Source organism: Molothrus aeneus, unplaced genomic scaffold, assembly GCF_037042795.1.
Source record: "Molothrus aeneus isolate 106 unplaced genomic scaffold, BPBGC_Maene_1.0 scaffold_35, whole genome shotgun sequence".
Taxonomy (NCBI): Eukaryota; Metazoa; Chordata; class Aves; order Passeriformes; family Icteridae; genus Molothrus; species Molothrus aeneus.
In genome coordinates, this window is record NW_027099016.1 from 3,067,311 (window position 1) to 3,092,343 (window position 25,033).

Here is a 25,033-nt window from a genome sequence, read left to right on the forward strand (position 1 = left end):
CAGCCTGGGCAGGGTGGGCACCGAGGAGAAGGGGGACCCCCAATCCAAGCGTGACCCCAGCAGCTGGGACAGGGGGGGACCCCAGAACTCGAGAGGGGAGGGACCAGGGACGGGGAACTCCTGGGAGGCTTTTTCAGGGCTGAATCTTGGTGTTTGGGAGGTTTTTCTGGAGCCCAGATGGCCGGTGACTTGTAGAGATGGACTCGGGCAGAGGGACCTTCAAATTCAATGTGCTCATCCCTTGTTTTCCCCAAACCAGGATTTCCCATTGCCAACTCCTGGGAGGCTGCGAGGAAGAGGAAGATGCCCTGGGACACTGAGGGAGGTGAGGAGGAAGTCAGTGTCTCTGGAATGCTTAAAATCAGAGGGTTTTGGGAAAGCTACAAAAGACAAGCCTCAGAGACAGTAGAACTGATTAGAGCTTTGCTGCAGCCATAAGATTGGTTAGTAGAAAAATTATATAAGAATTAGAAAGTAGGGAGAAATAGAACAATGGTCTGTGCATTAACACTTATCTAGAATAACTCCGTAACCTGCAGAAAAGTATATCTAGCAAGATATTAGGAAGTTCCAAGCTTAATAATGGAGCTCTGTGCATTGTGTTTTAAGGCTCACAAGCAGGTATTGTATTTGAAATAAGGGAGCATTGTTTTAACCGTGAATGTGCTTATAGTGCTTGGATAGAACTACTGTCAGTATGCCTTTGCTTTGTGTGATTGGTCAAAAACCTTTTAAAATAAGTTTTTTTCTGCTCCCTGCAATGTGAGCTACTGGCATCTTCCCATTGTCATAACCAAGTAATGAGACTGATGCTGGGAAATAAAACAGCTCAGGACACGTTCCTAGCAGTCCCGTCCTGTTTGTGATTTGTGCACAGCCCCGAGCTGGCGATGAGTGCCCCTTTCCACTCTGTGCTGCTCCATCTCCCAGCCCAGCACAGCCCCTGGCTGCAGCTCAGCCCTGGGGGGATCTCCTTGCCCTTGCCTGTGGCACAGAGGCAAATCCCATCCTGTCCTTGTCCTTCCTCCCCCAGAGCAGGAGCTGAGCATGGAGAGCAGGGAGGACAAATGCAGAGGCCGTTTTGAGCGGCTCCACGGTGCAGGAAGGCAACGGGGAGGAAAAGCCCCAGAGATGCCGCAGGAGGAGGGGCTGCAAATGCAGATGGCGGGGATGTGAGGGGGAAAGAGCCAGCCTGGGCCAGGAAGGAGGCCGGAGATGGAGCCAGAGCTCGGAGCTGGTGCTCCATGAGCAGCTCCATGATGGGGAGAAGCCCCACACATGCGTGGAGTGTGAGAAGAGCTTCAGGTGGAACTGCGACCTGATTGTGCACCAGAGGATCCACACTGGGGAACGGCCCTACGAGTGTGGGGAGTGTGGGAAGAGCTTCAGCCAGAGCTCCAGCCTGATCACGCACCAGAGGATCCACACTGGGGAGAGGCCCTACGAGTGTTCCAAGTGTCGGAAGAGGTTTCAGACCAGCTCCCATCTCCTCCGGCACTATCAGAGTCACACAGAGGAGAGGCCCTTCCAATGCCCTGAGTGTGGGAAGGGATTCAGGCAGAACTCCGCCCTCATTACCCACCAGCGCATCCACACTGGGGAGAGGCCCTACGAGTGTGATAAATGCAGGAAGAGGTTTAAGACCACCTCCAATCTCCTCCTGCACTTTTGGATTCACACAGAGGAGAGGCCCTTCCAGTGCCCCGAGTGTGGGAAGGGATTCAGGCAGAACTCCCACCTCATCACCCACCGGCGCATCCACACAGGGGAGAGGCCCTACGAGTGTCCCCAGTGTGGGAAGAGCTTCTCCAGCAGCTCTGACTTGACCAAACACCAACGGAGGCACCGGTAAGGGAAGCCCTGTGAGTGCCCCGAGTGCGGGCAGAGCTTCGTGCGCTGCTCCAGCTCCATCCCCCACTGGAGGAGGCACTTTGGGCACAGCCCTGGTAACTCACATTCCCTTTGATCCATGTTGGGAACACTCCTGGCTGGTTTTCCTTTTGGTTTGGCCTTAATTTTCCTCTGCTTCACCTTCATCCTTTAAAAACTCGCCAAACTGAGTTAAATGAAGGAAATTGATCGAATATATCTGAAGTTCCATAATTTCTCCGTTGTTTTAGAGGGAATTTTGGATTTGGGGACCTGGGCGTGCTGGTTGACAGTCGGCTGAACATGAGCCAGCAGTGTGCCCAGGTGGCCAAGAAGGCCAATGGCATCCTGGCCAGTATCATGAACGGTGTGGCCAGCAGGAGCAGGGAGGTCATTCTTCCCCTGTACTCAGCACTGGTGAGGCCACACCTTGAGTATTGTGTCCAGTTCTGGGCCCCTCAGTTTAGGAGGGACATCGAGATGCTTGAGCGTGTCCAAAGGAGAGCAACGAGGCTGCTGAGGGGCTTGGAACACAAGCCATATGAAGAACGACTGAGGGAGCTGGGGTTGTTCAGCCTGGAGAAAAGGAGACTCAGAGGTGACCTTATCACGCTCTTCAACTTCCTGAAGCGTGACTGTGCTGAGCTGGGGGTCGGTCTCTTTCTCTGGGCAATAACAGACAGAACAAGAGGACACAGTCTCAAGCTGCGCCAAGGGAGATACAGGCTGGAATTAAGGAGGAAGTTTTTCACAGAAAGAGTGGTAAAATACTGGAATCATCTACCCAGGGAGGTGGTGGAGTCACCATCCCTTGATGTGTTTAAAAAAAAGACCGGACGTGGCACTTGGTGCCATGATCTAGTTGAGGTATTAGAACATGGGTTGGACTCGATGATCTTGAAGGGCGCTTCCAACCTAGAAATTCTGTGATTCTGTGACACCTTCTGTGTGGAGTGCTGCTGTTGCTAAGAGGCAGGAATTTGATCTCACCCTTCTTGTGTTGCTAAGAACTCCTCCCCTCACCCAAACCCCAACTCCACCCTTGGGATACCCTATAAAAAATCCACGGCCCTGCCTTTGCCCTGTCTTTGGGGGTTAAGAAATGAATTCCCAAAGGATCAGCCATTTTTACCCACTGGATTCTAAAGGATCAGCCTCATTCTGCACTGGATTCCTAGAGGATCAGCCCTTTTCCCACCGGATTCCCAAAATTTCAGCTTATCCCACTGGATTCCCAAGGGATCAACCTTTTCCCAATGGCTTCCCAGAGGATAAATCTTTTCCTACTGGATTCCAAGATGGTCAACATTTTTCACTGTATTCCCAGAGGATTCTGACTGTCACTGTTTTTTTTTTTTTTTTGTACTACTGCATTTGTATTTTTAATTTTTCCAAATAAAGAACTGTTATTTCTACTCCCATATCTTTGCCTGAGAGCCCCTTAATTTCAAAATTTATTATTATTATTAATCAAAGGGAGGGGGTTTGCATTTTCCATTTCAGTGGAGGCTTCTGAAATGGGGAGACACACCCAAGGATGGGCCATGTAAAATAGTTCCTGAAATATGTAAATTAGTTTATGGGTATGCATGAGGGTCTATCAATATGCAACAGGCTGATGGAATTAAAACCTGATGAATTAAGGGGTGTCCCCGAAAATAACTGGGGAGGTCTTGGTGGCCATAACAACCTTTGCTCGATGGTACTTGTCTCCCATGACATCGGCCTGTTGCATATTCATAGACCCTCATGCATATCCATAAACTACTTTACATATTCCAGGAACAAAATTGGCTTCATCCTGTTTGGTGGTCCCACCCCCATCCCAGCTCAATTTTGGGTGTCCCATCCCCCTCCCAGTTCAGTTTTGGGATCCCATACCCCTCCCAGCTTAATTTTGGCATCCCATCCCCCTCCCAGCTCAATTTTGGGGTCCCAACCCCCTCTTTTCCCCATTCTACCTCCCCTTTCCGATCGTTCCCTCAGTTCCCTTCCCCGTGTTTGGTTTTGGGGGCTCCAGGCCCCTCCTGCTCCGTTTTGGGGTCCCGACCCCGTTTTGGATTAATTTGGGGTCCCCACTTCATCCCCAGGGTCACCTTCCCCCCCCCTCCCCAAATTGCGCTCCTGGCAACTGATGAGTCATCAGCGAGACACGCTCTGATTGGCTGGAAATTACCCCGCGCGGTCTGTGCATGTTTACCGCAGTGAGAGGCCTTGGTCTGTGCCTGGCAACTGATGAGTCAGAGTCGGCCCGGGCGCTGATTGGCTGAAAATCGCTGAGCGGGGCCAGTGCTCTGAGTGTCTGCCCAGCAAGTGGATCGTCATCAGTGCCGCGCGTTCTGATTGTTTGGGATCTGTTGTGGGGTGGGGACGGGAGGAACTGGGGTTACTTGGGGTTTTGTTGGGTTTATTTGGGGTTATTTATGGGCTATTTGGGGTTTATCTTGGGTTTTACTTGGATTATTTCTGGTTTTTTGGTGTTTTTTAGAACTATTTGGGTTTATTTGGAAGTATTTGGGTTTATTTGGGCTTATTTGGAATTATTTCAGGTTCGTTGGGTTTATTTAGGTGTATATGGGCTTTTTAGATGTACTTGAAATCATTTGGGGTTTTTTGGGTATAATTTGGGGTTTTTTGGGGTTTTTCTTCAGTTATTCGGATTTGTTTGGGGTTATTTGGGGGACTTTTAGGTATTGTTTTGGATTTTTTGGGGTTATTTAGGGTTTATTTTGAGTGTTTTGGGTTTATTTGTGTTATTTGGGGTCATGTGGGGTCAAAAAATCTGGGAATGTCTCTCCTGCAAAAAACAGGAGTTTTTCCTTAAAAATCTGAGAGTTTTTCCCCAAAAAAATGGGAATATTCACTTAAAAATCCTGGACTTTTCCCAGCCAATAGCGACGTGCCCTGCCCCAAACCATCCAATCACCGCGCTTCATCTCCCAAATTAAGGAATCACAGCGCACCCTGCCCCAAACCAACCAATCACCACAAGTCTCCCCTCAGGAACACCGGCCTCCCCGTGCACCAATCCAACCAATCACCACACGCTTCCTCTCAGACACGCCCACCTCTCACGCGCCGATCCAACCAATCACTGCGTGTCTCCCCTCAGCCACTCCTGCCTCTCTGGAGCTGAACCAACCAATCACCGCGTGCCTCCCCTCGGCAACGTCCGCCTCCCCTGCCCCTCTCCTGTCAATCACCGCGCCCTCTACGAAACCAACCCCTGACCCCAGCGTCAGGCATGGAGCCGGCGCCCCCTGAGCCCCCCCCCAGCCGCCCCCTCCCCCCCCGCCGCCCCCCAGGACCCCCTCAGGGACCCCCGGGAGCCGCCCCGGGCTCGGGCGGGTCCTGCGGGAGGCGCTGGAGAGAGCGGGGGAGGCGCTGGGAGAGGACGGGGGAGCTCCGGGAGCTGCTGAGGAGGCGCAGGAACAGGTGAGGGGACCTGGAGGAGTCGTAAGGGGAATTTGGGGAGGGGTCTTGAGGACGTTTTGGGGGGGATTTGGGAAGGGTCTGGGGGCAACTTGAGGGGGATTTGGCGGGGTCTGGGGGTGCTGGGGGAGCTTTGGGGGGGAATTTGAGGAGGAGTCCTCGGAGGGTGTCACAATCCGTCCTCACAGACGGGTTTCGTGATGGTTCGTGGATTTGATCTCAGGGTGCAAAAAGAACCGACACGGTACAAGGGGGTTTGCAATGATAATCGAAACAAATGCACCTTTATTGAATGTCCCCAGCAAAATGCGATAGAGGGATTAAGGGAGAGAAAAAGATAGAGGAAGAGAGAGACAAACGAGAGAGAGAGAGAAAGAGGGGGATAGAGCTACCAAACGTAGAGACGAAGTCCTTTGGTCCAGTCCAGTCGAGGATCTGCCTGTTATGTCGGGGAGATCTCGAAGTCTCTGGCTAACTCAGAGGTTTTTATTATGATAACTCTATTGGAAATTGCCGGGGAGGGGGGAAACAGATACAATAAGGAATAGATGTAACAGGTAGTCCATGCTCTCAGCAGTAAACGAGAGCCATTGTGTTCTTGGTCCAGCAGTCACAACCTGCAGGCAAACATCTCGCTTTGGTCAGCTTGCCTCCCCCACACACCTGCCCCGGGCTGGGGGTTTCAGTCCCAGTCCTTGGAAGGAGCAGAGGGGCCTTTTCACATGGGGGTTTCGTGTCTCACTCCTTGATGGAGAGGCTCCTTACATCTCAGTCTGTCTGTCACGGTGGTTGTAAAACAGGTGAGGGTCTTCTGTGGGGGGACCACCCAGAACTCAGGAGAATCCAGCCAGGCCGAGAGGTGGGACAGCTCCCAAGGCTGTTGTTGCACAAAGGGCACGGTGCTTCCTTCTTCTTCTCATTGGGCTCAGTGCAGCACACAGCAAACAACACCTGTGCAAACAATGGCTTGGCAATGCTCTCAGGTCTCAGGCACATGACTTTCTCCTTTGGAGCCAGAGATTTAAGACAGGGGGGGTCTTCTCTTCAGTGGTCCCCCAATGATGATCGTGAGGCAGATGAGGGAAAATTCGGACAGACTCTCACACAACCCCGTGACTCACGATTGTCTTGAGGGATCTTCATCAGCAGAACTCTGGAGTGTCGCTGATGGGTCTGCAGAACTCGCCGTACATTGGTAGTATAACCCGGAAAATAGGGACAACAGAAAGAGAAGAAAAATAGAGAGAGAGAGAAGGAAATGAAAGGATAGGAAAGGAGGGGAAAAAGGGAAACAATAAACAAACATAATTAATATTGATTATCATATCAAATTTCACAAATTGTTTAATAATTAAAACAATATTACTTTTATAACTTTTCAAATGGTTAAAACAAATCACAAATAATCAAAAGCAAACACAATTAACAAATCCTAATACAAGCATTAACTTTAAAAAATGATTTTCTAATACAATTTACTAAAAATGGAAAGTAATTCCCACAAAATCATAAATGGAAATTAAGGATTATTCCAAAACACATATGCTTCATTCATAATTGCCTTGTGTCAAAGGCTTGGGGATGTCCACAGTGCATGGGACATTAGCCAAGTTGTGTGCATTAACTATAGACGTCAATCTTGTCAGCTGTTTCATGCTCCAATTCATAACAAATGGGACTGCTGATAAAATAAAACCAAGCAGAATTGGTATCAAAAGGATAACAATGGGATGACACAGACTGCTCAGGACACCCGTGGCAGTAGGAGACCACCTAAAAGAGTATCCCACCCCCTGTGCTCGGCATCTTTCTCCACTCTTTCCATGACACGGGGTATCTGTCTCACATTGTGATGAGCAGTCACCAGGGCTTTCTGTGCGTTTTTCTCAATCTTCTCAAGGATTTCAACTAAGTGTCGATGGAGCAGCAGTTGTCTTACCAAAGTGAGATCCATCCCAATAGGAGTAGGCATCAGTTTGTGAATCACTGTGTAGTTGGATTGCAATAGGTAGTGAGAGGTAACTGGAGCTTCATAAGAGAAATCCCATCCTGTAATCTTGGTAAAGTTACAAGCACAAAAATTTGAATGATTTTTGGTATCTACTACAACATTGTCTACTAATACAAAATCACAAGCAGTTCTAAGCATGCACATCTATTGCCTATATATACAAGGACTGTTTCAGAAGTCTTGTTAGGACAAATTTCAAAATGACAGATATTTTGCTCTGTGTCTAAACAAATGTCTTGAGCTATGATTGCATTGCTTTCACAGATGAGCCCTTGTTGTTCTCGGACAATACAAGATTCTAAATTAACATTTTGCCATTTCTCACCAATTTGATGGGCCCATTCCCAATGCTCATAAGGATAGAGAACAGCTCCATCATCATCCAGCCCTAATGCAATCATAGGAAATATCAAACGCACTGAGGCATTACGTATGGTTAACACAAAAGCCATGGCTGTGTTTGTAATGGGATTGTAAGTAAAATTCACTAAGTTCCACCAGGATTGGAATTCTCTTTCAAAATCAGTGGCACTGTCCCAAATTATTTTCCCAATTTCAGTAGGAAAAGTGCCTTCTTCACCTTCTCTTATCATTGAGGCAGCAACTGACTGCATCCACAATTGTGCCTGGATACAGCTGAGAGCCAAAGAAATGTTGTTCTGTGTAGCACCGAGTGCATCATTTACCAATTTGTGGTCATTTACATTTACCTTTTCCCAATTTGGCAAAATGTTTGATAGCAGCCACTGGTGTGTTCCTAAAGCCAATGACTGCAGTGGTTGTTGTAATTTGGTCAAATCTCTAGTTGTAGCAGCCAATTTTATTCATTAATACTTCTGAATCAATACTCTTTAGAATTCCCAATCCTGTTTCCACAACACCGGTTATGTCTCTTAGTGTCCGTCTTTTAAAAGAGTTCCGCTTTTGCAACCAGGTCATCCAACCCTCAAAGGAAGTTTGCAAAAAAGGCGAACAGGCCGGCTGAATTTCTGAGACATTACTTTGCATCAGCAATTTGACTTGTTTAAGAGACCATGCCGGATTGAACAGTATTTGTTGTTGTCCTGTTTTCCTAATTATATCTGGTCCATTTTCAAAAATTCTTGGGCTAAGCATAAGTGGTGGTTGGGCTGGAGTGGTGGTGGTGTAAATTGTAACAAGTTGGGCTATAGCATTTACTATAAACTTAAAATTTTTTGGACCAAAGACAAACCACTTCTATGGTTTGTGCCAATGTAAAATTGTGCCAACAATCCTGTAAGCTTGGGTGCGTACAAACCTTTTCATGCTTATTTGTTTGATCTGTCAAAACACCGATTGAGGTTGCCTTACTATGGGTAGTTCTGTTATATCATTCGGATCCTATACTAATTTTTTTCCCCACTATCCCTTGAAGCTGCCAGGTTTTTTGGTTTTCCCATTCCTGCCCAGTGTATATCTGATTTTCATGCATAATGACAGTTGATAGGTTTAAATCCCTCACATTTCCTGTGGATCCGGAAAAATGAACAAAAGCCTGGGACCAAGGCCATTCAGTATCAAGTTGACTAAGGGTGCTCTCAGTCCCTTCTACCCACTGGGGTGTGACTACTGTACTCAATGTGGACTTTGTTATAGTGTTTATCTTAAGTTTGTAAACCAGGCCTTTTAAAATTAATGGATTTGTCAAGTTATTTTGCCAACGGCGTGTCACATAAGTTGGTTTGGCTAAAGTAAAATTATGCCAGCAAGCAGTAGATTCATTTCTACAATCCTTTGTAATTGCATTGTTGGTTCTGGGGCCTAAAGTGTAGTTACCAACGTACTCCTGCCGGCAGCACAGAGTGAGGGGAATTTGTTTGGTACACTCCCACTTTGTCGTAGGACACAGTTCTGTTGTAGGGATGTGCAAATAGTTTTTTCCATCTGGTTCTAAAAAATTTCCGGGAACTGTAATGGAGGTGGCTTTCTCATAGAGAGATCCTTCCACTTTTCTGCATGCTACCACAATCGACTCACCAATTGTTCCAGTTAGGGTTCTAGTCCAGTCCTTCTGATCCCATCCCCACTCACTTGGGCGATATATCTCAGAGTCATGCAGCACTATAGGCTCTAGGTTCAGGTGGCGACCCTTGGGATATGATCCTAGAACATTAGTGTGATGGATGGTAGCTTCAGACCACGACCACTCAGCAGGATTCTGTCCATGGAATTGTGGTAGGATGCAGAAAAGTATCACCAGTGTTATCATGGTTCAGATGATCCTCATGTCCCTCAGGGTTCTTCTGTAAAAGTAAACACGACAGAATCCTGCCACTAAGGCACAGAAAAAGTTAGAATGATGGAATTATCCAGTGTGTATTTATCCGATGCTCTCTCCCTAGAGCATCAGAGGCTACCCATGCATGTTTATTCAGAGGGGTTTTAGCACTAGTGGTACTTCCCCTACAGTAGGGAGGTCCACCAGAACAGGTTGTCCAGGGTAATGTGCTGGAATCTTGAAATCAGCTGGTCTCCCTAGAGAGGCAATTATGCTTGGAGCTATGGGGCAAAAGGCAGTGATTTTGGGACACCCATTTACCCCCCCATCTGTCATTCACACTTTTCACAGCTTCCCATAACCGAACATCCCAATTTCCCTCCTCTGGTTTCAAAAGTCATTCCAAAAGACCATTGGTCCTTTCCACGATCCCGTTAGCTTGAGGGTAGTAAGGGGTGTGAAAAGTCCATTTAATTCCTTCATTTTTTGCCAAATCCTGTACAATTCTAGCAGTGAAGTGGGACCCATTATCAGATTGAATTTCCTGTGGTTTTGGGAAAATTCCAAACCATCCCTGCAGTGCTTTTACAGTATTATCACCTGTAGCTCTTTTAAAAGCATTGGCCTGGACCATCCCAGATACAATTTCTACTCCTACCAGCACAAAGTGTTTAACTCCTGACTTCTTAAAGGGTCCAATATAGTCTACCTGCCACGCGTCCCATAAGCCTTTACCCTTTCTGAAATGCAGAGGGTCATCTTCCAAAGGATGTCTCTCCAGTCTCCAGTCTGCGATTGCTCACAGGCTGATACGCATGTTTTACACCTTTCCTTGGTGACAGGCCAACGCTGGGCCTGAGCTTCCTTGTACAAATCTTTCGCACCTGTGTGCTGTCTTTTTACATGCAGCTATTCTATAGTTGATCCCAGTCCTCTGTAATTTGTTCCTTTTCAGGGGACTTAGTCTTGCTAAATCATCAGCTTTATTGTTCCACTCTCCTGCTGGATTTCCATCTGTCTGATGAAAGGCTGCCCACCCCAACAAAGTTCCCTTGGCTTGCAATGTTCAAAATTTCTTGCCACTTTTCCTTTTGCCATACTGGAATTCTGTTAACTTCCCAATAATTTTGCTGCAAAAAGGAAGCCACTCAGTACATCCTTTATACACAGCATAGGAGTCCGTGTAGATGCAGACAGGAGAGGTATTCTGTACCTCATGTTGGAAAGCACTCCAAACAGCTCTCAGCTCCCCAACCTGAGCACTGCCTTCTCCCTCGGTAATGATTCGTTCAGCAGAGGAAATGTGGAGGGCTGCTGCCCTGTATCTCCACACCTTCCCCTCCCGTTTAGCAGAGGCATCAGGGAACCAAGAATTTGCTGATCGTTTGGGGGAGAAAGGAGGGGATGTTTTAATTACAGAGGCAGGTTTGTCATGGCTGCTGCCCAAATTCTCAGTTTCTTGGATCACTAAATTTTTTACAGCTCCTTCTGTTATTGAGAAAATGTTACAGTAATGTTCAATCTGAGCATACCAGTTTGCAACTGAGGCACTTTGGGCCACCGTGTTGGGGGCGGGGAGGGAGGTCCCAGTAGTGACTGTCTTAATAACTTTGAAAGGGCCTCTCAAGACAACTGGTTGTTGTTGTGCAATTTTTTCCACTTCTATGAGAGCTAAGCTAACCACAAACAATCCTTTTTCCCAGGTAGTGTATCTTTTCTCAGCATCTTTGAAACCACAGGAATAGAAACCAACAGGCCTCCTCAGTGTTGCCACCACTTGGGGCGTGGCGTCCCGGGTCGAGGACGGCTCGGTGGCAGCACCTTTGCCACACAGACCAAGTACACGCACTCACCAATGTGGTGGATGGTGAAATGGTAACTATTTCTAACTGGTTTTTAATAAACAATGCTAACTTCTTTGAAATATAAGGTCCAAGATCAATAATAGGGCCTAATAAGGTGGAACCAAGGGCAATCAGTCATGGGGGCTGACTGAACCATGACTTAGGATATCTTTGCAGGACTTCCTCAGTTTTTTGGCTGATAATTGTTAACACAGTTGACGATTTGAAATCATACATTTACCACAGCACCAAACTATCCTCCCAGAGTCTGCGACAGCTGACCTTAAAACAAGAGTGATGTTGAGAACTCATGTCTGGATTCACGTTTCTCCAAAACTCCCTTTGAACCTTTTGACGCAGAAAAACTCTGGGCTGATTGGCGATCATTCCATTCAAGTAGAGCCAGAACCTGGCCAGAGTTCGAACTCTACTTGATGGATACCACTTAAAAGAAGACTTTCAAAAACAACATTTATGTGAACCATGACTGATAACATTTTTGTTGAGCTTTTTTCCCCCAGTCCTTCTCTGTGCCGGCCTCTCCTTTAGTTTGGTCACTGAGTTTTTCACGACCCCGGTATGGTCTGCCATCGGGCTGCTTGATGATTCGTCACAGCCTTTAGGAAGCAGGGTATACGGGCCATGGGGGCGTCTGAGGATTTAGTCCTGCGAAACAAGCTTTACAAATTTCATTAGTTTTTGCCCTGAAGGTCCAGTTTTATCGACTTAAGCGGGCACCATTTAATTTTACTATTTTTCTTGATGGCTGTGTACCCTCGCCCTGTGAGTACCAGCCTCCAACCTGTTTCCCATTCTCCTAACTAATTTTTAATCATGACTTGTGGGCCTTCCTCTAGTGCCCGGGTGGCCCAGTGCCTCTGGGCAGGACTTTTTGTTTTGTCTCCCCTGGGGAACTGATTTAAAGCCAGCAGGGCAGTTGCTAGGATGCGCGCTTGATCTTTTGGAGTGATGGAATTGGTAAAACCCTCTGTCAGGCTTCAACCTCGCCCCTTTGTCTTAGCATTGGGCCGCTCCCTCCCTCTAGGCTTGCCCCGCCTCCTTCTGGGGGAGGCCAGTGCCTTGTAATGAGATTTCCAACCCATGCTTCAAGCGGCGTCAGCTCCCCCTCCGTGTCTTTTCCTTCCTTTTTGCCTGCGCGTGTCTGCGCTGTCCTGCAGACCTTCTCCGTCTCTGCCGATCACGCCCGTGTCCGCATCCCCCCCTTCTGGCGCCCACCACCCCGTGGCGCGTAAGGCGGAGGCCCCGCCCAGGCTCCCTCGGACTCTGAGTCAATGGCAGCGCCTCACGCCTCCGAGTTAATGGCAGCGCCCGGCGCCTCCGAGTTAATGGCAGCGCCCCGTGCGTCCGAGTCAATGGCAGCGCCCCGCTCCTCCGAGTTAATGGCGGTGCCCCACGCCTCCGAGTCAATGGCAGCGCCTCACACCTCCGAGTTAATGGCGGTGCTCCGCGCCTCCAAGTCAATGGCAGCGCCCCGTGCCTCTGAGTCAATGGCAGCGCCCCGTGCCTCTAAGTTAACGGCTGCACCTCGCGCTTCCTCTAGCAGCCCATCCCAAATGACCGCTTTTTCCCCGCAGCCAGCGTGCCTGAGCTTGGGAGCTGCGAAGAGCGTCCCCGCGGCTGTAAATCCCCACACTCGGCAGACTCACGATCACCCGCAGTCTGCGCGGCCGCCCCCACACCCAGCCAGGGCCCCGCCTGCACACAGTCCTGTGTGGTTTTCCACATTTCCTGCTCCTGTTGAACTTTTCACAGAGCCTGCGTGACTCTGTCCCATAATTTAAGATTTCGCCCCGAGCCTGAGGACAAAGCCTCCTCTGCTAGGGCCCCGGTACAACTATCCCACACTTCGAGGTGGAAAATATCCACCAGCTGCCCAATAACCCCAATCCACAGGAGTGTCGACACTACGAGGATAAAATCTCCTGGCTCGCAGTCTACGCCCCACTGCCTATGAATTTTAAAAATGACCTTTGGGAGGTACTCCATTTTCTCCTTCGCCGGTCCTCGGCGCCAGACTTCCTCCTTCACCAGTCCTAAGCGTGAGACTTTCCCCTCTCGCCGGTCCTCTGGGAGCATCCTCCCCGCCAGGGACAGTCCCGCTGCTCCGGCTGCCGTTCACTCGCCCAGGCGGTTCCCGCTTCCCAGATCGTCCCGGGTTTCGGCACCACTTGTTGCTGCCACTTGGGGCGTGGGGTCCCGGGTCGAGAACGGCTCGGTGGCAGCACATTTGCCACACGGACCAAGTACACGCACACACCAATGTGGTGGACGGTAAAATGGCCTTTATTAACAGTTGAACCAGGTCATTTATAACAGGGGTTAACGGTAAAAGGTAACAGTAAAAGGGGAGGGGTTCTGCCTGACCGTAACATCGCGATATCTTAACCTCCCACACATCGGACCCTCAGGACCCTGCTGCCGTAGCTGTACTGACAGCCCTGAGGAGGCAAATCCCCATTCCACCTGAAAGGGATCTGTGGGATGGACAGGGTCCAGTGCTTGATGAGCTGTTGCTTCAAAAAACAGCAATTGCAATGCTTCCTCCTGAGAAGGAGTCCAATCCCATTTCACCCCTTTGCTCAGCAAGTCATAAAGGGGCCTGGCAATTATTGAAAGATCTGGAATGTGTTTTCTCCAGAACACTAATAATCCTAGAGCTTGCTGGAGATCTTTCCTGGATTCAGGCATTTTGATCTGATCTAAAGAGGTTAGGATATCAGGTGGAATACATGTCATACCTCCTTTCCAGCAAATTCCCAAAAACTTCACTTCCTGAGAATGTTGTAGTGTGTTTTTATATTTTGTAATACTTTGAAGTAGTTTTGTTTTGTATTCCAATATTTTTCCCAAATGGTTTATCCCAGACTGTACTCCCCTCCCTTTATCTGTGTTGTCCCTCTCCTGGGATGAGAGCATTCCCTAAACCCCCACCCTGGCTCTCCGTCTATCACTCAGCATCCCAGCCCCCCATCCAGAAGTTTTGGTCCAAGTTGTCGAGTGATTTGCCAGAGGCCAGGGGTCAGCCCCCCAGGCCTAGTCCCATATGCTGTCCAATATGCCTGTCCCCCAGTATCTATCCCCCAGAGATACCTATTGGTCAGTAAATGTTATCTGCTTTTGGTTTCCTCCCCCCTTTAAATGTGAACTCCGGACATCCCCCCGGGGCTCTCGGCAGGAGGCCCCCTGAGGTGCAGGAGCTCCTTCGGGACTCCTAGAATAAAACCTTGGATTAACCCCTGCTGAGAGTCGGCCCCTTCTCTTCTACCGATGTCTCTGCTGTCTCTGCTGCAGCAAAGGCAACCAGCCTAAGTGCCCTCAATACCCTCGGGGCACAGAGAGTGTCTCCCTGCTGTCGGCCGTGTCGGGGCTGCCCTCCCCGGTGTCTGCCGACTCGGGACTGGCCCAGGGTTCCTGAGAGGCTCGCAGAGAGACTGAGACATGAGAAGACTTCTGAATTTTCTCTGGGGGCATCTGCAAATCAAGACTTTCTAAGTGAGAGATTATTTTCTGCTGATGTTTCCCTACTACCTCTATTTCACACACCCCCCCCCCCCCACCCCAGAATGTCATCAATGTATTGATAAACAGCTACAGGATCAGGTTTGGGTATTTTTTCTAATTCCTGGGCTAAAGTAGGATGGGCCAAAGTGGGGGAGTGTTTGTAGCCTTGGGGAAGCCTAGTGAAAGTGTATTGCTGTCCTTCCTATGTGAAGGCAAATAGGTCCATATCTTCTGGCTGTGTAGGTATCATAAAAAACATGTCTTTGACATCTATAGTTGCCATGATTGAGTGAGCTTTTTCTTGAATTGATGTCATTAATTCAGCCAAATTTGGGACCGCTGCTGTAAGAGGGTCTGTGTTGGCATTAAGCCTGCAGAAGTCTACTGTCAGCCTCCACTTCTCATTGGGTTTCCAAACTGGCCACACTGGCAAGTTGAAAAGAGAATGGGTATTGACTATCACTCCTTTGTCTCACAAGTCCTGTATAACCAGTTGATGTCCTCTTTGGCACCAGAATGTAGAGGGTATTGTTTTACATGAGTAATTTTGCTAGACAGTGAGGAGGATGCAGCTTGGAGCAGTCTAATGTTAAGACGTGGCACACCAAATGACCACAGGAATCCCTCAGAATCTTCCCACTGCCTCCCAGCAATAACATCCATCCCTAATAAATTGTTTGGAATATCCCCAATTACCATTTTGAGAACTAATTCATTCTCCTCTGTCGTTATAGAGCACGACACAGTACAATAATACACGACTCCATCAAAAGGGCGCAAGAGAGAAATTTATTAAACCAACATAGCTTTTATAGTTCTTCCAGATATTTACACCCATCTAACACATATACAGTGCCCATTGGCCATAAAAGAGAAACAAAGTTCCCAGCAGGCGACCAGGGAGCCGCGACACTCTGGGAGCCAGCCAGAGTCCATATCTCCCAACTTTCTCTCCTTCCTCTGGTCTCCATGGTAACGACCTTGGTGTTCCTTCAGGAGAGATATGGGGCTTCTCCTTATCTTCAGGAGGCCCTGACAGCTCACAAGGACAGCACAGAATGTCTTTCTCACACTCCTCTCCATGGAGCGTGAGTTTTATTAAGGCCACATTCATAGATTCTGTAGTTCCTAGGATGTTTAAAACACAACATTATTTCTTTCTTGGAACAATTCTACACTTCTGGGCATCCTTTTTGTTAGTGCAGAGATTTGTGCCCCAGTGTCAATCAGAAAGGTTACAAGTGCCTGTTTGAGGCCTGTGATAGCTGTGATCAGTATATCTCCTGATTTATGTTTAGTGAGCATTCTCAGATACATCCATGCTCCAGCCCTTTGCTCACCTATAAGGGATGGAGAGCCTAGTTTCTCTGGTTCTGTGTTTGCTTTGGCTCACATCCTAAATTCTGAGGGAGAGGCTGGGAGAGGGTTTCTTTTGGCTCACTGGCTGGATTCTGAGAAGGGAGGGGTGCACTGGGTTGAACTGATAAATTCGGTTTCTGATAGTGCCAATTAGTTATTATTTTCTGTAATTTATCAAGGGGCAAACCATCCATCACCTCTCTGGGGACCCCCCTTTTAACTTCCAACAACCACCAACGTTGGCACTTAGAGATCTGGTTTCCCTTCCCTAAATTTTCACCGTGAGGAGCCCTGATAAACCAAACACCGTTTGTTTTTTCTGATTTCTCTTCCAGTGTTTTTACAGGTCCGTATCATCTGTAATTAATCAAATCTACTGCAACCTCACTCCATGTCCAAACTTTACGGCTACTGGCAGGTGAATCAGATTGAGAAGCTGGGGGCTGTGAGGGGATGGAGTATGGAGTGAAACCAGGATCAGTAGATCCAGTTTGGTCAGTGGGGTTACCAAGGAATCTATCTAGTCTCTCTACGGGACCCAAGGCCATTATGGTTTTCTGTAAAGTAATTGCTGTAGGTTTAGGAAGCCCTCAAATTAAAGGAGTCATAATTTCAGGCTTTACAGGTAGTTGCATTGGTGACTGAAAACCAGGAATCAACCTTTTTCATGAATCATTTGCAGGCAGGTGGCTTTGTGGGCGCCTTCCAAAAGCTGGTCGGGGGCACTGACTATAGCTAAAGGGTCTCCCCTTTCCAAAGGATTAATTCCCCCGGCCCAGAAAGGCACACATTGTGTCAGGGACCACGTGTCACGCTCATCTCCTGTTGTTAGGAAAACTCCATGTCCCCAGTACCCACTGGCCACTTGTTCAGTTAATTTAATTTGATCTCCACCAGTGAGGGACACTTGGAAGACATATTCTGCCTCCGATTCTTGTGGGAGGCACCCAAATTCTTTCTTCAGCTTAGTCAATTTGGTAGTGCTGAATGGTATTTGTTTAGTTGTGATATGTGGTTCAAAATCTTCATCATTAATATAATTATATTCTGTTTTAACCAGGGGTCTCAAATGAGGGCAGCAGTTTTCTCCACAGTTTTTTTACTGCTTCTAGTTCCTTATGGGGATAAATCTGTTTAATGTGAGGAGTTTCTTTTCCTCTGCCTGTGTTGAGGAATCAGCATTCAGTGAATTCTTAACATGTTCCTCTCTAAGGGCAGCTCATAACAGATGGATCTCATTTCTTTCTTCATTTAATTGTTTTTCCCAAATTTCAACTAGGTTTTGAAGGGAGTCCATTATAGCTTTTTCCTCACTTCTTCACTTTAAGAGGGGTTTTATAGCTGCTGTGAGCAAGCTCCCAAAACTGAGCAGAGAATAGTTTTATTATTGCCCAGTTTAAATTTTGTTTCATTTTGTAAAGAACATACTCTATCAATAACATTTTCCAAATTAAATCAGTTACTTTGTGCCCGTTCTTCTCCTCCCAGAGAAGGTTTGGCATTGTGTTTGGCTAGTAGAGCATAAAATTCAGCTTTAACTTTTGCGCTGAGGTTTTCAGTCATTTTGTGAAGGGACCAAACCCATGACAGGGAGGTGTAGACTTAAGGTACACAACCACACAGCCTCTGCTGTGTTTCCCTTGCTTCCCTGGGTGGGTGAAGAGACTTAAAGTGCCTGGGAGGTTCTACTCAGTTACTTCAAGTAGTCCCTTCACTTCCCAGACAGTCCAGATTCACACATACACAAAAACAGTTTCCCTTTTTGCACTAAGAGATCTTTTGTGAAATTCTGAAGGCAGAGCCCTCAATTGAGTATGGGGGTGCTTTTCACCTCGGCATGTGCAGTTTGTGGGAAATTTGAGTCACTCCCTTTCCTTTTTAGACAACCGCTCACCCCTTTCAGGGTATCGGGCTCGGTGCGGCTGGAGTGAAACATCCTTCCCCTGTTACAGACTACACACAACCCTGCAAACCCCTCTGTCTGTCAGAATCCTGTTCATGATGGCAATTTAATGTCACGATCCACTCGTACAAGTGGGGTTGTGATGGTTTATTAACTGATCTCAGAGTGCAAAAACAACAGAGAGGGGATTTCAGTATTAATCAAAACAAATGCACCTTTTATTAAGTGCCCACAGCAGAAGCAATAGAAGGATTAGAAAGGAGATAAAGGATAGAGGGAGAGAGAAGAAGACAGGGGTGGGAATAGCTACCAATGGAGAGACAAAATCCTCATGGTCCAGCCAATAGATCCATCTTGTCACGTTGGGGAGAATCTCAAATTCTTTGGTTAACTCAGGGGTCTTTTATAGTCATCCACCAAGGGGAGAACAGATAAAAGACAATGGAGAATTAGTCTATTGAAAATGAGTAAGACAGTCCATGTTCCAAAACAGGACAAATCAATCTCAGCAGTGAGCGAGACCCATTGTTTTCAGGATTGGTGTCTATGAGAAACCAGTCTTGGTCCAGCAAACACACCTGCAGGCAACACTTGGCAAACATCCCACTTCAGTCAGGCCAGTGCCCCTGTGTTAGAATTTTAAGGGTCTCAGTCTCAGTCCTTGGGAGGAGGCTTCCCTTACAGCGCTTGTGAGGCAGATGAGGGATCTTCTATGGGGGGATCACCAGAGTTACCCCAGAAAGTTCATCTGGCCAAGAGGTGGGGAAATTCATGGGCCATTGTGATGAGCGGGGATCGTGAAGCAGGTGTAAGTGTACAGAGCAAGCCGCTCCCTGTCAGCCCCTGCTCGAAGCAGTTGTAACGTGGGGGCACAGCAAGCACAGCTGCAAACAATCACTTGGCGAGCATCCACCCCAACCAGGCCAGAACTCCAGCCAGGGTCTTCAGGGTCTTCCTCTCTGTCCTTGTGATGGTTGTGAGGCAAATGAGGGAAACTTTGGACCGTCTCTTACAGCAGTTTACTTTATCTCTTCCTCAACAATCCCCCTCTGGGACATATCTTCTGTTATTGGGCCCTTGAGTGTCACTGCATGACTGATAACAATTTCATCATCCCATTGTGAGATGCTCCGGCCAGAGGGAGGAGCCCAGCATTCCTACCTGGATATAATTTGACATTTGGAAGAAGAGAGACAGCCTTTTCCCACTGGATTCCCAGAGGAGCAGCTTTCTTTTCCACTGCATTCCCAGGGGAAGTCCAGGCCCATCTACGCCACCACTGGACCTTGAGAGGAAAACTCCACCCTTCTACAGGGTCACTGCTTCAACAAAACCCCACCTGTCACTGCAGGTCACTGCAGCCTCCATTTAATAGGACTGCTACCACCACTGTGACCCACAGGGTGTCAGGTCATATTCTGACTCTGCCAGTGGGATTTTTTTTGTTTGTACTATTGCATTTGTATTTTTAATTTTCCTAGCAAAGAACTGGTATTCTTATTCCCATATCTTTGCTGGAGAGCCTTTTAATTTCAAAATTATAATAATTCAGAGGAAGGGAATTTACATTTTCCATTTCACAGGAAGCTCCTGCCTTCCTTAGCAGACACCTGTCTTCAAACCAAGACAGAATGTCATCCATATAATGTAGGATAATGGCATCTGGGAGAGTCCTTTGGATGGGAGACAGGACAAGGGCCATGGACCACTGGCATAGAGGGTGAGTTTTTCTCAGTTTGGGGGAGGACTCGCCAGTGGTACCGCTTCAGATGTGCCTGTTCAGGGAGGGGATGGAAAAAGAATCTGGGAGCATCTCAAGGATAGAGAGAGATGTTAAAAAAGTTGCCTTTGATATCTATGACCACCAGTCTCCAATCATGGGGAAGCATGAAGGGAGAGAGGCCAGACTGCAATGACCTCGTTAATTTTACAAAGATCATGGAGGAGCGTCCACCTGTCCTTGCCAGGTTTTTTGAGAACAAAGACAGGGGAGTTCCAAGGGCTGTTGGTAGGTACAATGTGGCCCTTGGAGAGCAGCTCCTCCACAAGAAGCTCAAGGGTATGTAATTTCTCTGTTGAGAGTGGCCACTGATCCACCCACGGTGGGGCGTCAGTCTTCCAGGTGATTGTGGGGTGGTGCACTCTGCAGTGGCCCCAAATAGAAATCCCGGGACAGAGGTGGAATATCAAGTCAAGCTCCCCACTGGGACAACAGGTCCCTGGCCCACAGGGTGGTGGGTGCCCTGACTACAAATGGCCTGATGGTGGCAGTTTGGCCCTCCAGTCCCTCTGTTGTGATAATACGCTCGCTCCTCATGGAGATGGCGGCTCCTCCAATCACTGAGATGACTCCAGTGACAGGAGTCAGCTCCTGGTTCAGGGGCCATTGAGGTTGTGTAATGATAGTAACGTTGGCCCCTGTGTCCACCATCCCTTGTAGGTGGATGTCATTACCTTTATTCAACTGACTGCACTTTATAAGGGGCTTGTCTTGGCCCATGATTTCAACCCAGAATGCCATTGGATGCTCTGGGATATTGTCTATGCTTAATGGCAATAAAAAGGCTTGGGCGATCACAGTCTCTCTGTGCAGGAAGTGTGGTGGTTTTGTGCAGCAGAAAGTGACTGTGATTTCGTCAGCTGGCCCAACAGTTTGCACTTCCACTATAATATGTATTTCATTTGGTCCATGAATACATTACCTATTACCAGCACATCCCTCAGGCCCTCTAGGGGTCCATATTTTCTGGTGGGAATACGATAGAAAGAAGAGTCATCAAATTGTATAGACAAAGCACTCACCAGTTGGTGCCAGGTCCTGACCTGAACTTGCTGGAAAGCCTTGGTGACTCTGGTCTGTTGTTCGGAGTATGAAGAGCTCCGCAGGAATTTCCCACGTATTGGACCTCCAGAATAGTGGGGAGGGTACAGTGAAACAGCTTTCCATTTGCTGTCTTCACACGGGGCCACCCTGCAGTCTGTTGGAAGTTTTTTGGCTGATAATGGTGCTGGTGGTGGTGAGGATACTGGTGATAACAAAATTGAGAACAGTTGTTAGAATGTCTGTTGCAATCCATACAGTGTGATGAATGGCACCTCTTTGGTGGCTGCTGGTCTTTAGGCATTTTGTATTCTGGACAGTCCTTCAAAAAAAAGGCCCAGTTCCCCACAATTAAAACATTTTGCAGCGTCTTGGGATGTTAAAAAGGCCCTCTCCCTTAGAGATTGCCCTTGCCATGGTGTGTTCAGTGGAAGATAATTTGGTGCAGGCCTCGTCCATCTGGTTGATTGTAGGTTCTGTGTCCAAGGGGAGAGCTCTTAAATTGTTTTGCACTCATTGTTCACCTTTGGCAAGGCCATTTTGTTTAGCACTTCCTTCCTGGCCTCTGGGCTTTCTATTTGTCAGTCAAGTGCAACTTTAAGTCTGTCTACAAATTTTATGAAAATTTCACTTGCCCTTGTTTGATGTTAGTGAAACTCTGTGTAGGTAGGGTGTCATCGAGAGTGAGGAGCAGGGACGTCTTTGCAGCAGTGGTGATGTCACTGAGTGCAGCTTCTTGTAAATCCTTTGCTTGGTCTTGTGGCTTCTGGAAGTCACCTTTTCCTGCCATTTGTTCAAGGGTTAAATTTGGTTTGTTGGCATCTTTTGAATATGTGTCCGCCAGTGATTTGAGGTGCCTTTTTTACTGCCTCTCTCACAGCATGTACTCGACCGGGGTGTGAGACTCTGTCCAAAGTTTCTCTCATCTGCCTCACGATCGCCATTGGGGACCACTGAAGAAAAGACCCTTGTCTGAAGTTTCTGGCCCTGTTGGAGAAAGTTACGTGCCAACGGCTCCGAGACCTGAGCACAGTGCTAAGCTATTGTTCACAGGTGTTGTTTCCTGTATGCTACACTGAGCCCAATGAAAGAAGAAGGGGGCATCTTGCCTTTTTGCAGCAATAGCCTTGGGAGCTGTCCCACCTCTCAGCCTGGCTGGACTTCTTCTGAGTCTTGGGTGGTCCCCCCACAGAAGACCCTCACCTGTTTTACAACCACCGTGACAGACAGACTGAGATGTAAGGAGCCTCTCCATCAAGGAGTGAGACATGAAACCCCCATGTGAAAAGGCCCCTCTGCTCCTTCCAAGGACTGGGACTGAAACCCCCAGCCCGGGGCAGGTGTGTGGGGGAGGCAAGCTGACCAAAGCGAGATGTTTGCCTGCAGGTTGTGACCGCTGGACCAAGAACACAATGGCTCTCGTTTACTGCTGAGAACATGGACTACCTGTTACATCTATTCCTTATTGTATCTGTTTACCCCCCTCGCAATTTCCAATAGAGTTATCATAATAAAAACCTCTGAGTTAGCTAGAGATTTCAAAATCTCCCCAGATGTGACCTGGTGAGCTCCATTGGCTGGACATCAAAGGACTTGGCTGTTCTATGTTTGGTAGCTATATACCTTCCTTTCTCTTCCTCCCTCTTTTCCTTCATTTTCCTTTTCTTTCCCAATTCCTCCCCAATGCATTTGGTTATTCAATAAAGGTGCATTTGTTTTGATTATCACTGCAAACCCCGCGTGCCGTGTCGGTTTTTTGCACCTTGAGATCAAATCCACGAACAATCACGAAACCTGTTGTGGTTTGTGTTTGGTTTGTTCCGTTCTCCCCTCTCCTAGCTTGGCAAGTTGGTCTGGCTCAAACCCCCAGTTATGTCAATCACGGTTTTCCCCTCCTTCTTTTCCCTCATTATCCCTTATTTGTCCTTGTATCCCCTCCCCAGGCCTTCTGCCAGTCACCGGCACCCTGCCCCAAGTTCCAGAATCTTCCAGCTAGGGTGTCGAGTGATTGGCTGGTAGGCCTGGGCTCCTCCCCTGACCTATCCCCATTGATCCACACCACCCATCAGTCTTCAATGTATGCAAATTTTCGTTCTATGATTGGTTTCTTGTGTACCCACCCCTTCCCTGTAAAACCCGGTCCCCGGAGGGGCTCGGGGCTCCTCCTCCGCTCGCCACCTTTGGGTGGCCACCCTGCACTTCCCCTACCCTGGATTAAACCAAGTTAATTCACCCAGCAGAGGAGGGCCGTCTCTTTTCTTCACTCCTGCGGCGTGGTTGCTTTAATATCGGTGACTGTTTCCTCTCGCCCCACCCACAGTCGGCACATGCCACTGGCTTCGTGCCAGGGGAGTGCCGGTGTAACTGAAGGTGGCTGGACTCTCTAAATCCTTTCAGCCGGGCCCCCCTTAAAAACAGCCACAGCTTCAGTTGCTGGCGCCCACGTGGGGCCCCTCTGTATCGATTGCCTGCTCCTGGTCGGCCGGATTCGGGACCAGTAGAGCCTGGACTTACAATCTTCGCAAGGACCCTACGGATTTTGGACTCCGTCCTTTGGACGCAGCAGCACCCCGAGGTGAGCAGGCCCTCTGAGGCAGCGCTCCCCGGGGACCGGACGGGAACTCGAGCACCCCGAGCCGTCCGGCCGCAGGACCCGCTTCGCCGCGCTTTCCTTTGATCGCCCACCGGACACGTGAGTGTTTCGCCGCTCTCCCTGTCGTCCTCCCCAGTCCCCAGGGTGTTCTGCCGCCCTCCCTTGATTTTACAGGCAGGGGCCGGTGGGTGGTCACCTTTTAGTTTTCGTTTTTCCTTTTGCGTGGCAGATTGGGCTCGAAGTTCGTAGTAGTGGACATTTGACTTCGTGGGAAGTCTTTTAGAGCCATGGGTGCTAGGCTGTCTACTGCCCAAAAGAGACTCAAAACCCAAGTTGAGGGAATCCTTGTTGGGGGGGGAATTGTTTTTGAAAAACCTGTTGTTGAAAAATTAATAAAATGGGTCTCTTCTGAGTTCCCGGAGGTTTCGCCTGACCTGATCAAAGATCCTGCCTTTTGGCGGAGGGTCAAAACTCGACTCTCGGAGTTGATCAGGCCAGGCGACGCTTCCCTCATACAATTGGCCAGGCTTGTTGCCCAAATTAGAAAAATATTAAAAGAAGAAGGGAGCTCAGAACAGGCCACAGTTCGAGTTAAACGTTGCCCCAGTTCGGTTTCGCACCCCAGTTCGGTTTCCTCACCCTCTGTCCCGAATACCCCTTCCCGTACGCCCAAACTTAAAACCGGGATTCTGAAGGGGGCACCCCCCCAGACCAGCCAGGCGCAGGGCGTTCCATCATCCCCTGGCCCTCTCCAGAATACCCGGTCCCCCCGCCCCGAGAGTTCTGGCCAAACTCTCGGGGGCTCCTCGACTTGTTCTGCCTCCCCTGCTCCTGTCCCCAAACCCCAGAGTTATGTACCCCAGTTCGTTGAATCCCCAGTTTGCCCCGGGTCGCCTCTGGTTTCACAAGATGGCCGCGGCGCGGCCCAAAATGGAGGCGACCGCATGGTCGAGATGGCGGGAAAACCCCCATCCTCATCCCAGAATCCTTTTCTTCCAAGTTCCAACCCCTTCCTGCCTCTCGGCCACTCCCCTTTCCCCGCCCCTTCCCTCCCGACCTCCCCCCAGCTCCACCCTCTATCTGACCCCTCCCATCTCGTTTCCCCTCCTCCCTTTCCCATGATAGCTCCTCCCATCGTTCCTCCCACAATCCCGCCCCTTTCCCCGCCCACCGCTTGCCACTGTGCCCCGCCTCCTGCTCCCACCTCCGGGGAGGGCCCCTCGTCATCGGGCCACCCAGTCTCCCGCCACGCCCCCTCCTCCCCTTCTTCCGGTTCCCACGCCCCTCCCTCCGGTTCCCACGGTTCGGGGTCCGGGGCGGGGGGGGTCGAGGGCCGGGAACCAGAGCCGGCCATGGTACCATCGGCGGCTCCGGTTGTTTACCAGCCAGAAGCGGGTGGGGGAGTGCGTCGCCAATGGGTCCCATTGAGTCATTCACAAA

At 48.9% G+C, this 25,033-nt stretch overlaps 2 protein-coding genes and 1 pseudogene across 2 annotated transcripts in view; 1 reads left to right on the forward strand and 2 right to left on the reverse strand.

Annotated features, from left to right (window-relative positions):
- Nucleotides 1-25,033, reverse strand: part of LOC136570607 (uncharacterized) — a 69,757-nt gene that overhangs the window by 42,059 nt on the left and 2,665 nt on the right. The gene's annotated exons all lie outside the window — the stretch shown is intronic.
- LOC136570646 (zinc finger protein 135-like) overlaps nt 1-25,033 on the forward strand; it is a 121,559-nt gene that overhangs the window by 38,367 nt on the left and 58,159 nt on the right. The gene's annotated exons all lie outside the window — the stretch shown is intronic.
- On the reverse strand, nt 13,532-24,947 carry LOC136570566 (uncharacterized; annotated as a pseudogene).